This window comes from Helianthus annuus, chromosome 8 (assembly GCF_002127325.2).
Source record: "Helianthus annuus cultivar XRQ/B chromosome 8, HanXRQr2.0-SUNRISE, whole genome shotgun sequence".
Taxonomy (NCBI): Eukaryota; Viridiplantae; Streptophyta; class Magnoliopsida; order Asterales; family Asteraceae; genus Helianthus; species Helianthus annuus.
The window spans coordinates 86,193,232-86,207,403 of NC_035440.2; the positions used below are offsets into that span (position 1 = coordinate 86,193,232).

General features: G+C 38.4%; 1 non-coding gene across 1 annotated transcript; it reads right to left on the reverse strand.

The window, feature by feature from the left end:
• Nucleotides 1-9,633: 9,633 nt before the first annotated feature.
• LOC118481501 lies at nt 9,634-9,740 on the reverse strand. The gene has a single exon (XR_004865710.1). It is a non-coding gene; the product is annotated as a small nucleolar RNA R71 (small nucleolar RNA).
• Nucleotides 9,741-14,172: the final 4,432 nt, after the last annotated feature.

Below are 14,172 nucleotides of genomic sequence, written 5' to 3' on the forward strand. Positions count from 1 at the left end.
GACATTTGTAATAAGAACATGTGTAGTGGTAGCAATTTATAATGCCCCCACCATGGGGTATTATCTGACATGGGGCATCCTAGTCACACTTGGGCATTATAACAAAAGTGGTGTAGTGGGCATAATGCCCTATAATGCCCTACCAATCATTAAACAAAAAAAAAAAAAAAACTATTTTCTCATTGGCTAGTCAAACCCGTTCAAACCTTCCACAATTCATTTAGGCGTTTTCATTAAAACGCCAAACCCATTTTTCTTTGCCCTATAATGCCCTATGTAATGGAGAAGGGGGCGTTTTTTTTCCCTAAAATGCCCCATAATGCCCCACTACACATGGTCTAATGATCACTACCCCTTAGTAAGATGTTGAAGGGGGTGATCAATATCCATTTAGTGAGACACTAAACGGGTGATCACTCTCTCGACTAGTAAGAAGTTTGATATTTAAAATAACTTATTTGTGGATTGATTACAAGGAGTAGACATAAATAAAAGCGGTTTCTTCACATCCACCTAGGGCTGTAAACGAACCGAACGAACACGAACAAGGCCATGTTCGTGTTCGTTCGTTAAGGAAATTAACATGTTCGCGAACTGTTCACGAACGCATACCGAACATAAGTTTATGTTCGTGTTCGTTCGTTAAGGAAATTCAGTTGTTCACGAATAGTTCGTGAACACTGGTCTCGTACACAAATGAAAACAAGCAAATAAAAACGAACGCAAACGAACATCTAACTTGAAAATAAAAAAATAAAAACATTGTTATCCTTAAACATTGGATATAACTAGATAAATACAACCATCAAAATGATAAATCAAAACACAAGAAATCTACTACACCACTAAACGATGAATCAATTTTAACTAACTTACACATAATTATCTCCAAAAATGTTTTTGAATGTCCAAATTTTAGCTAACAAAGAAACAAATAGGGTTTCAAGTTTTCAATATGTTTAGATAAATGGTTTATTATTTATTATTTTTTTATATAATCAAACGAACACGAATGAACGCAACCGAACATATTACTGAACGTTCAGGAACGTAGTCGAACGAACGAGACATGTGTTCGTGTTCGTTCGCTAAGCTAATCGAACAAATTTTTTTGTTCGTGTTTGTTCGTTAAGCTAATCGAACGAACATAAACGAACTTCCCGCCGAACGGTTCACGAACTGTTCGCTGAAGGTTCGGTTCGTTTACAGCATCCACCCAAACAACTTACTATGGGGTGTGGAGGGGCTTGGGTTGGGGGCATTGGTCGACACATGACAAGGGTGGGATTACACAAGTTTATGGTGAAAAATGAGGGGCGTTCCATCTTTACTTCTCAAATCTAGTTTAAAAATGATTATTGATGTTAATTTCTAAAAATATTATTCAGTCTACAACTAGTTGTGTGTTCCATTTTTTATGGAAAAATTCTTATTTTTTTTATTTTAACTCTGTGTATTTTCTAAATAAATTTGTGTATATTCTAAAATTTTATATTTTAGGGGCCCGTATTTTATCTTCGCACAGGGCCCACAAGTTTTCGAAGACGGCCTTGGTGAATCCAAAAGTCCTAATAGTAATTAAGGTGTTATCATTAGTTGACCACTATTTAAATACGCGATACAGGGTTGGTGTAGTGTTACTTTTTATTATCAGGTACTCTACAACAGGATGATTTTTTCGGCAACAGGTGGTTGTTGTGTGGATAGGGGCGGTGGTTGGTGGTGGTTGTGTGGAGAGGGGACTAAAAGAGGATTTGACTTATTCGTATCGCAGTCTCAGTCCCTTAAGGGTAGTATGTGTCACACCCTGACTTTTGCGGAAGCGTGATTATGGTGTGACTTTCTTAATACCATTGCATTCAATCACAACGACAACTATATGGTAAAACCATAGATTCGTCATCCATTAAATAAGTTTAAAACATAACAACGTAGACTTCAAATTTTACAAACCATACAAATTGTTTATGAGTTCATTAAGGATTCGTCAAAAGATATTGAATAATACCAAAGTTTGGAAGACATGTCTCGTTCAGGAATAAGACACACTGTCCAAACTCAAAGACCATGGATGACATCTTTATTTCTAGGCAAATCGGATTTAAATAATCCCAACTCACTGTTATTGGCCAATAATAATCCCAACTCATTTAATCACCAATAATAATCCGAACTATTCACTTTTGTTTGTAAAATACCCCCAGTTAAAAAAACACTAACTAGGTTAAAAAAATGCTGATGTGGCATCTGATGTGGCCCTTTTAGCTGATGTGTCATATGACGTGGCAATCTACGTGGCATTTTTTATGACGTGGCAGATGATGTGGCAGTCTACATGGCATTTTTCGATGACGTGGCAGCTGATGTGGCAGTCTCCCGTGGCATTTTTCGATTACGTGGCAACCGATGTGGCAAGCCACATCAGCAATGTTTTAACCTAGTTAGTGTTTTTTTAACCGGAAGTATTTTACAAACAAAAGTGAATAGTTCGGATTATTATTGGTGATTAAATGAGTTGGGATTATTATTGGCAATAACAGTGAGTTGGGATTATTTAAATCCAATTTGCCGTATTTCTAAAGCAGCATAAAAACTTCTAACGCCCGCCAGATCCACTTACTAAGTCCCTGAAATACATGTAGTTTGAAAACATCAACAAAAGTTGAGCGAGTTCATGTGTTTGTTTGTGTGTATGAGTAAACCTTTGAAATCATTGTAAGTATGTTTGTAAGTTTATAAGTCCCGGTATGAAAGCAACAAGGAAAAGATCACCAATGGTTTGCATGGCCACTGATATGTGTGAAGTGATGCAGGAAAACTCAAACCTAGCAAATTTTTGCACCGGGCTTCCGGCTGTAACACATAGTCATCACATGGTCCACTCAACGGACTCATGGGTGGGGCTTGCAACACCCGAATAGATCTATCACTCATGTCCCTCGGTCCTACAACGAGGATTAATGGCCTCAAGTATCCGCCTACCCACTCACATGATCTATGGTTCTTTCCTAGGCTAACCATACCAACTGTATTCGTATGTAATCCTTTTGTAACATGTATTTCACCCCCGAAGGTAATAAACAAAACAGTTTAAAGAAAAGGGGGACATGAACTCACAGTATTGCGTCTTCGGTACTCGTAACTCAAATCTCCTCAGCAACCACGACTACCTACAATGTTCTAACGTCTATTAGACGAACGGGCCATGCCTTGCCTTAGTATTTACGTTTTTGAGTTATGTTTACTTCATGTCTTCAATATTATTCCAAGTTATAATTATTTGTTGAAATAATGATTATTTTAACTTTAAATTACATTTGATTTTGGGATAATTGTTATACAATATTTTGTAACAATACTTCTCACGTATTTCCTTCCCAAGGATGGGGGTATCTTATACATGTATATCCGTATTCTTGTATTGGTATTTCTTGCCATGTGTTGGCGTCGTATTCCAGTGCGTACGTATTTTCTAAATAAATATCCAATATATTCCCAAAACAATGTATTTTCAAGTCTTACTTTGAAAATATATATAAACTTATCTTGTCCAAAAATACTGTATCTCCCGAAAACATATATTTTTCCCAAAAATCATATATCTTCTAAATACCCTAGGAAAATATATTTTTACTTCCAAAAATAATATATTTTCTCCTTGTCGAAAATATGATATACTTGTAATAATAACAAAAATCATATTCTCATTTCCTTCGTATCCAAAAATATTATTTACCAAAAATATATTTATAACGGTGATACGCGCAAAATGCAACATATAAATTATATCAATTGTGGCATAAAACTAACCCTTTTTAGTACTAACTAGATTTACTACCCGCCGCAATTGCGGCGGGGTTCGGTACAAAGGCCAACAGTTTTACAACAAAACGAAACAACACATTTAAAGACTAATTGCTATTACAACACTTCACAAAAACTACAATGGTAACATTTTTTTCTATGCTAAAAGACTAAACCTAATGCGCCAAACCTATGCTAATGTATCTTCATGACACAATCTGTTATCCCATCTTCGTTAAGCATCTGGTCCAACTGGTCTAGCCGTACATATTAACATACCGAAGCTCGTCCCATGTCTAACATTCTCTTGATGGTTATTTACCTGAAATTACCATTAAACACCATTAGCTATGCCAAGTGATCTAAAAAAACATACAGGTCAGATCCCAACTACCCACAACAAAAATACAATTTAGAACATTCTATTCACCATTTGACCAGTACTTTTATAAACTTGAATATAACTCTAAAGATCAACTATTATACAAATGAATCAATAATTAATGCGGCTATGATTCTTCGGTACCTTAGAGCCTTGAAAATCCTCTTCCTATACATAATAGAATCTCATGTAAATATGACTTTTAAAATTTATAAACAAACTGTAAACTAAAATTCAATATATATTACCTAGAAGCTTAATCTTTTAGGATATTCTATTTAGGTCATAAAACATTTTCCTTTTGTGTACTTCTGTGACTATCAATTGATCTGCAAGAAATGACTTCAATATTTTAAATACGTAAGTTGAGATCCTAAAAACCAAACCATAATGATTTAAATTACATAGTAAATTGAAATGAGACAATTTAAAACTCTCGTTTCACCAAGTTAATGGGTAAGAATGAAATACAACACCACCTTATGAATAAGAATGAAATATGACACTACCAAAAGAATATCTTACCCATGTAATGTGATATCTGGTATAATAAGAGTTAGCAAATAACAATTTTATCACTAACCAGCCTTTCAAGCCTTGGTTCCCAAATTCTCAGCAAGCATAACAACAAACAACAACCTACAAAGTAATTAGCTGTAAAATCGACACAGGGTTAAGAAGTCAAAAAGAAATTATGCATGGATTATGTGTTTTATGGCCGGAGTTTTTGCAGAAAGGAAACAAATGATATGCAAAACAACGAATCTGCTACAAATATATAAAATATCAATGATCAAAAATGAAATTGGTTTGTTAGGCAGATAAGAAATCAAAGAAGACAACACCATAAAATAGCAACTTAAAGTTAAATCAGCCCCTGTGCGTTGTCGCGAAAACATGGGTTCGCTTTTAAAAAAACAACATTCAAAGCCCAAGTGGCGATAGAAGAAAACGTACCGAGAACAGGCAACACCAAGTACCTAGGAGGCTGTAATCGGAGACACGTCAAACTGAAGCGGATAGAATTTGATCAAGTTAGTAGTATGCATTTATAGAAAAAATATGTTAAATGTAACTATGCTAAATCATACATTTGCAACCATTTTTTTTCCAATTTTCAGTAACACATCAGAAGTCCTTTATTTTCTTATTTTCTGAAGGCCTTTTAGCCACCAAAGCAGTTGCTTAAAAGTTGTTACAGCCAATCGATATTAGATTTCAACGAAGGTAAGCTGAAGTCACCATTATATTTGCGAGTAGCTAGTAAAATAGAAGTTGTTCTAGCCAAATATTGAATTCTACTTATTCAAGATTAGCTTAAATCTTTCAAACCACACATCCAAACACTAACTAAACAATTTTATACTCTTCTTTACTACTTATTAACAACACGTAAAGAGTAAATCACCTGATCTTGCAAGTTCCTTTAACAACCTCCATGACTCAGTTTTTGCCGGTCTTCAACTAAAGATTTCCCTTAAAGCTCCTGGAGAACATCCCTAAGTTTCCTCTAGAAATAGTCAAATAAAGTATGATAATGAGGGCAAGCTTTGAAGCACACAGATTCAAGCCCAGATGACTTCGGTATCACAAGACACTTTATCACAAAAGTCAACCCTGGAACTATTCGTTGTCGATTAATGAACAAAAATAGAAAGAACATCTGTCTCGGATCATTCGCGATTATGTGCCAGAGCCCCAGCGATTTCTGTCTAACCAACACTGAATCACAACTCGTATTTGTCGCTGTTATTCCACTTATTGTTATTGCAAAAGCACCATTAAACTGCCGCTAAAACACATATCTGAAATTGTTTCAGTTTTAAATTATAAAATGAAAACAATAAAAAGAAGAATTTTAGAAAGTACTCGTAGATTAACACAAACAACAAAGGAAAACTCGTTTATACGAATCCAAAAAACATAACAGAAATCCATAGCGGTAAAAGTCCAACGAATGTTCCTCCCGTGCTCTTCTTATTGGGTAAAATTGGAGATAACTGTTCAATAATCAAAAGTTAATTAGTAAACTCATTTAGGCAAAACTGAAGTCAAATGTATTAAACAAAAGTCAGTTAGTGAATTCTTGCTCAAGTTATAGCAAAACTGTAGCTAATTATTATTCACCAACAAAAGCCAATCAATGAACTTCTGCTCAAATTATATCAAAATTGTAGATAATTATTCATAAACAAAAGTGAAGTCACTAAATTCAAGCTCAAAACATCACAAAATGGGAGATAATTAACTAACTGTTAATCAATAAAACTAAATTAACCAAATCCTACTCAATTAGGTCAAAATCAGATTCAACAGTTCATAAACCATAACTTCAAAACTGTTACCAAAACATGAACCAAAATAACAGATCAAACAAACATACCCGTATCATCAAAAGCACAATTCTCCAAATCTGCATTTTCCTCTTTGATCCTCTATACAGCTCCTCCAAACGACCATCTCCGCTTTCCTCACACTCTTCTTCTTCCTCTCGTCAGAGTTACAGATGAATAACATGGTGGGTTGGAAAGTAAGCATACAATCAAAATTAAGTGATCAAAACAATCTTATCTTACCTCAATCAACGATGGAGTCAACCCTAGACCTGGTAGAAACCCTAGTAACCGGTAACAAATCTGAACCCTAGCCGCTAGCACTGCCGTCATTGTTCGCTTGAGTGAACCTAGCACCATTGTTGCAGTGTCGCCACCGCAAAACCACCGTCGTCCCTCTATAGATGAGAAAGAGAAGTGACCGGAGTTTTGGTACTATATCTGAGGTGTGAGAATGGGTAACCGAACTTTTGTGGGACACATGGGTTCAACGTTGTGGTGGAGACGCGTAAGAAAGACACGCGTCTCTTTAAAAACCTTACAACCCTAAAACAACATGCTACAAAAGTTTACACCATCTAAGCATAACGTACAACCTGTTAAAGCCCAATTGTGTTGCTAATTTATAAGTTATAATGTTGGAAAAAGTGTATTTTTGTCTTCCTTTTGTATTTTCAGGATTAAATGAGCTCAAATTAACAAAAGAAGCAAAAAGACAGCAAAATCTAACATAAATACAAGAAAAGGGACAAAAGTGGATTGCCCGACCCCTCGACAGCATCCTCCCAAGCAAAACAGAGAAGGCAGAAGACTGAACACGCCCCGTGCTCAGCGAGCACGGGGCCGTGCCCAAGAAGCAGCAGAAAAGACAAACTAGTAGAAGCTTCTATTGCCCACCACGGGGCCGTGCCCAGCGGACACGGGGGCGTGGTCAGAGTACTGCAGGCGCATTTATTGTAATTGCGAATTACAATTAATGAAGAGAGAGAGTGTCAGACGGCCACGGGGCCGTGCACAGGCTTCTGTTCAGCCTATAAATAGGAGTGCTTGGAGCCATTTCAACTCATCCCTTGGCACACCACCTCTCTCACACTTCACCCACCACCCACCACCACCATAACACCATCATCCACCACCATCATCCATTGTCCATCATAGAATGTGTGAGTCGTTCGGGATCCAAGATTGATCGTAAGAGTTCTTGACAATCAAAGGCCATGTTTGCCTAAGTCTCTTACATCACTTGGTGAAGACAAGTGTCTAGTGTAATACTTTTTATTTTTAATCTTTTGCACTTTTTATTTGGTTTTGTATTAATGACTTTAATAACTAGTTTCTTATGTTGAAGGTGATTCTTCCTTATCGTTTGTGCGTGGTGTCTTGACATTATTTTACTGTCTATATAAAATAAAAGATTTTCACCATTCATATCTCCACGGTCTATATGGAGGTATGTTGGCTACCTGGTCGGGGGTTAAGGGAACGGTTTGGTAAGAGTCTTGCCCTTGTTCAGCGTTTAGAGGTCTTGCAAGGGACCTGGGTCAAATTTAGTAGGATCTCCTTCAATACCCAAAGGTATTGGATGGCGGGGATCCAAACTCTTTGACCCCCTCATAAGTTAAACTACTATTAATACTATAACCCGGCTATTTAGGACTGTATCCCTGCTGACTCAGACTACTTAGTCGAGGGTAACGTCACCTTCAAAAGAGGGGCCTACCATAATTTGCATTAATAACTTAATTAATTATCAATCCAACCCTTTAGGATTGTATCCTTGCTGACTCAAACTACTGGGTTGAGGGTAACGTCACCTTCAAAAGAGGGGCCTACTACAATAACTAAGATAATCTCTTAAACAAGTGCGAAAATAATCAAAGGTTACACTATACACGAGTCGGATCCAAGTGATTCATCTTGTCTATCTGTTTTATTTTTATTTTTATTTTTCAGCATTTAGTTAGTTTTATTTTCTTAGTTTTAAAAAATCTCTTCTAACATTTTGATTTGATTAGACGTTGAGGATAAACCGGTAATAAAAGCTCTTGTGTCCTTGGACGACCTCGGTATCTTAGCAACACTATACTACGTCCACGATGGGTGCACTTACCCATATGTGTGTTTAGTGTTAGTAAATATCGTGTTTTACAAATTTAAAACTTGGCTAAAAGTGTAAAAAGGGCTTAAAATATACATCCTAATTATAACACACTTCACGCACATCAAGTTTTTGGCGCCGTTGCCGGGGACACAAGGATTTTAAGAAAGTTAGGAATCAACGGCCTAATCATTTTTTTATTTTCTTTTTATTTTTTAGGATTTTTCTAATTTTTCAGCTTCTGCAGAGCTCAGCACGGGCCGTGCCTGGTCGGACACGCCCCGTGCCCAGCATTGGTACTGGCAGTTTTTATTTTCCGAGTTACAGAAGGCTGAGCACGGGGCCGTGTCGGTGCAACACGGGGCCGTGTCCAACTTTCCAGTAACAGGGATCCGGAAAACAATCACTGTAACTCCGACCACGGGCCGTGTTCACTGAGCACGGGGCCGTGGTGAACCTTCTGACCAACATTCTTTTCTGTTTTGTTGCAGGACTTGGAACCCGACGCCACCTCTACGTAGTGTATGAGCTCCAGTTCTAATAAAGACATAAAAGAACCTCTTGAAGAACCCGAACACTTTCTCAGAAAAAGACTAAAAGCTAAAAACCAAGAGAAGGTTTCAGGGGACTCACTTCCAATGGCGGACCAGCGTACCCTCATGGATTACCTACGACCCACCGTAGGTAACCTTGGCGCCGCTATCAATGCACCGAATGTCAAAGCCAATAACTTCGAACTTCGGCCGCATTTGATACAGATGCTTCAAAACTCTGCAACCTTCCATGGGCTTGCGGACGAGGATCCCCATCTACATATTACTAATTTCTTAGAAATATGTGATACCTTTCGGATCAATGGAGCATCAAATGACGCCATCCGCCTTCAAATGTTTCCCTTTTCACTAAAAGACCGAGCAAAAGCTTGGCTTAACGCCCTCCTAGCTGGGTCGGTAAACACCTGGGATGAACTAGCCCAAAAATTTCTATATAAGTATTTCCCTCCCGCTAAAACGGCTAAATTAATGACTGAAATTAATACATATTCACAAGAGGACGGGGAATCCTTATATGAAACTTGGGAAAGGTTCAAGGAGCTATTGCGAAAGTGTCCACATCACGGCCTTGCGATATGGCAACACGTATCCACTTTCTATAATGGATTGTTGCCGCACACAAGGCAAACACTTGACTCTAGCTCCGGGGGACTTTTAGGTAATCGTCGCCCGCATGAAATATATAATCAAATCGAGGTAATTGCTCAAACCAATTTTCAATGGCACACTCCCCGAGGCAATAAATCTATTGCCCCGGGCGCCCATAAGGTTGATGAAAGCACTTCTTTACAAGCCCAAATCGAGGCCCTTTCTTAAAAAATTAAAAAGTTGGAAATGACAAAAACGGTCTCGGTTATGGCTTATGAAGGGTGTGGTGGGCCACATGAAAATTGGAGTTGTATGAAAGAAACAGACGATCAACAAGAATTGGTAAACTACATTGATAATAGACCTAGGCCGTCGGGTCCTCCAACGGGCACCTACAACCAAGGATGGCGAAATCACCCTAACCTTGGTTGGAGAGAACCCGACAATGGTAGTAACCAACAAAGCGTAAACCAACGAACAAACTTTCAACAACCAAGAAATGAGTCACAAAATTTCCCTCAACAACAAGGTGGACGAGAAAGGCTTGAAGATACTATTTCTCGCCTCATCTCCGACACTGAAAAGAAAAACTCGGATAGGTTTCTACAATTAGAATCAAATTTTAGAAATCAACAAGCTAGTATTCAAAAAATCGAAAAACAATTAAGTCAACTAGCTCAAAATTTCTCCGAGAGACCACAAGGCGCGTTACTAAGTAATACCGAAACAAACCCAAAGGCACAAGTTCATCTCATAACACTACGGAACCGTACCGTGGGTCCTGCGGAAGGCCCACCACCTACCGAGGAGACCGCAAAACCGCCCCAACAAGAGAAGGTTTCTCCTCCCTCATTAGAGCCTACCAAGGCTCCTCGAGTTCCATACCCCGGTAGGTTAATCCGCCAAAAGACCAATGAGCAGTTCGCTAAATTCGAAAGTCTGCTAAAACAATTGCATGTTAACATTCCTTTCATTGACGTCCTAACCCAAATGCCTAAATATTCAAAATTCATGAGGGACTTTCTCACTCATAAAAGGAAAATTGAATCATTGCAATTAGTTAACTTAGGCGAAGAATGCTCTGCCCTCGTGCTCAATAAACTTCCCCAAAAGAAGATTGATCCCGGAAGCTTCACAATTCCTTGCTCAATTGGGGACTCCCCCATTCGAAATGCGCTAGCCGACCTTGGCGCTAGCATCAACCTCATGCCAGCATCAATGTTCAAGAGACTCGGTTTAGGCAAGACGAGTCCTACAAAGATGAGTATACAGCTTGCTGATCGATCCGTCAAATTCCCGCAAGGTGTCGCTGAAAATCTGCTAGTCAAAGTTGATAACTTCGTCTACCTGGCCGACTTTGTCATCCTTGATATGGAAGAAGACACCGAAATCCCCCTCATACTAGGGAGACCATTTCTAGCCACCGCACAAGCAGTGGTAGACATGAATGACGGAACGCTCACTTTAAAATATGGCGATGAGGAAGTGAAGTTCGGGGTTGGGAAGAGAATAGAGGACGGTGACCCGGTCAATTACATGAAGGTTATTGATTTGAGTTTCGATGATGCGCTCTCCGACGGTGCAACATGGGATGCAAAACATCCCGCTCGGAAAACATATAACCTCACATTGGGTCTAGCCAAGGACCCTTATAAACGTGGCGCACCACGGAGGCATTCCGCGGAACTATCCTTAGTTTAGTCTAATCTTTTAGTTTTAATTTGCAGAAATAAAACACACTCTAGATGGTGAAGGATAACAAGGGAAACGAGAAACATGGCCCATGCACGAAAACAGGGCCATCCGACTACAATTTCTTCATTACAGTAAGCTTAGCACGGGCCGTGTCCAGCCAACATGGCCCCGTGCTGAACATCTTGCAGAAAATTGCCTGGTTCAGGTAACTGGACACGGGCCGTGTTCACTGAACATGCCCCCGTGTCCAGGCTTCTGTTTCTTTTCTTTAATTTTTGTTACTGGCACCTGAACATGGGGCCGTGGCCGGTCACCACGGGCCATGTCCAGACTGCCAGTAACATAAAATTATGCTTTTAACACCATTTTACACCCTCATTCAACCTAAAAACTTATTTTTGGGACACATTGAGGACAATATGTAATTTAAGTGTGGGGGGATGCTAAAACCTTGAATTTTGCAAGTCTTAATAACAAGCCTTACACAAAACTCTATTGGAACCGCTAATCACCCCAATTTTTTTTTTTCAAAAATTTTCAATTTTTTTTACTTGTCTAAGTTTAAGTTGGGAATTCTAATTCTAACAAGGTTATATTTTTACAAATTTACAACCGATAGCGTCGTGATAAAAAGAACCAACATAAGAAAATTATGAAACGACATGACAAACTTAGTTAAAATTTGATTATATATACTTGATCACGTAAAAACCCATTCCCACAAAAGTGAGTTTTGAGCCTTTATAGAGCATACAAATACATATCTTTACACTAAATGCTCATTTTTCGTTTATTGTATGAATAGCCGCTTGTTTCTTACGACTCTAGAACTTGCCACGATAATTCATTCCCGGTCCTTACCAACTTAAACCCAAGTAAGTAAATGATGGAGGCATTAGGACTAACCCTTTTTTTCTTTCAACACCATTATTTTCACTTTTCTTTTTACCTACCCAAAAATTCCCCCTAGTTAACCCCTTTGAGCCTAAACCTTTTCATTTCTTAACCCAAAACCCTTTTACCCACCAAAACCTTTTTTTTTCATTTTTTACCCTTTATTTTAGTAACAAAGTTTGGTTTTCGTGTGACTCTTAAAAAAATAATAAAAAAAAATTTGATGATGAAGTAAAAATAAACAAACAAAGCTCCTCAAACAAAAGCTTGTTTGAATAAATACTTCATTAAAAATAAAAAGTCACAATAACAAAATGTTTTACGAAAACCAACGCTTTTTACGCCTTTCGCCCTTTTCAACTAACCACTAACCCAACCACCCACCTTTAGCCCAAGCCTAACCCTTCACCCAAAAAGTCCTCTTGATATTTACAAAGGTATAAAGTTAAAAAGGAGGAGGATTTATTGCTTGGCAAGCTTATGGTAGAAATAAGTTCCACGCCGCTCTCGAGTGATTCACTAAAAATACACCTTCGGCCGAGTGTGAGTGATTTCCCCCGTGAGGTATGTGAACTTGTATATAAATGGAATTTTAAAAAGGTATGTTATGCCTTAATAAATAATTTATCTTATGAAATGTTTTTAATAAATCATGACGAATAGGATTGTAAATAAATAAAAATAAAACCTAAAAGATCTTGGAAAATCCCGACACTCTATGACAAGCCCAAAAACCTTCTCTTCTACCCATTCCATTTGGGAGTGAATAAAGTCACATTATAAAGAGTTTTGCTTGAGGACAAGCAAAGACTCAAGTGTGGGGGTATTTGATACGCGCAAAATGCAACATATAAATTATATCAATTGTGGCGTAAAACTAACCCTTTTTAGTACTAATGTTGGAAAAAGTGTGTTTTTGTCTTCCTTTTGTATTTTTAGGATTAAATGAGCTCAAATTAACAAAAGAAGCAAAAAGACAGCAAAATCTAACATAAATACAAGAAAAGGGACAAAAGTGGATTGTCCGACCCCTCGACAGCATCCTCCCAAGCAAAACAGAGAAGGCAGAAGACTGAACACGCCCCGTGCTCAGCGAGCACTGGGCCGTGCCCAAGAAGCAGCAGAAAAGACAAACTAGTAGAAGCTTCTATTGCCCACCACGGGGCCGTGCCCAGCGGACACGGGGGCGTGGTCAGAGTACTGCAGGCGCATTTATTGTAATTGCGAATTACAATTAATGAAGAGAGAGAGTGTCAGACGGCCACGGGGCCGTGCCCAGGCTTCTGTTCAGCCTATAAATAGGAGTGCTTGGAGCCATTTCAACCCATCCCTTGGCACACCACCTCTCTCACACTTCACCCACCACCCACCACCTACCACCACCATAACACCATCATCTACCACCATCATCCATTGTCCATCATAGAATGTGTGAGTCGTCTCGGGATCCAATATTGATCGTAAGAGTTCTTGACAATCAAAGGCCATGTTTGCCTAAGTCTCTTACATCACTTGGTGAAGACAAGTGTCTAGTGTAATACTTTTTATTTTTAATCTTTTGCACTTTTTATTTGGTTTTGTATTAATGACTTTAATAACTAGTTTCTTATGTTGAAGGTGATTCTTCCTTATTGTTTGTCCGTGGTGTCTTGAGATTATTTTACTGTCTATATAAAATAAAAGATTTTCACCATTCATATCTCCACGGTCTATATGGAGGTATGTTGGCTGCCTGTTCGGGGGGTTAAGGGAACGGTTTGGTAAGAGTCTTGCCCTTGTTCAGCGTTTAGAGGTCCTGCAAGGGACCTGGGTCAAATTTAGTAG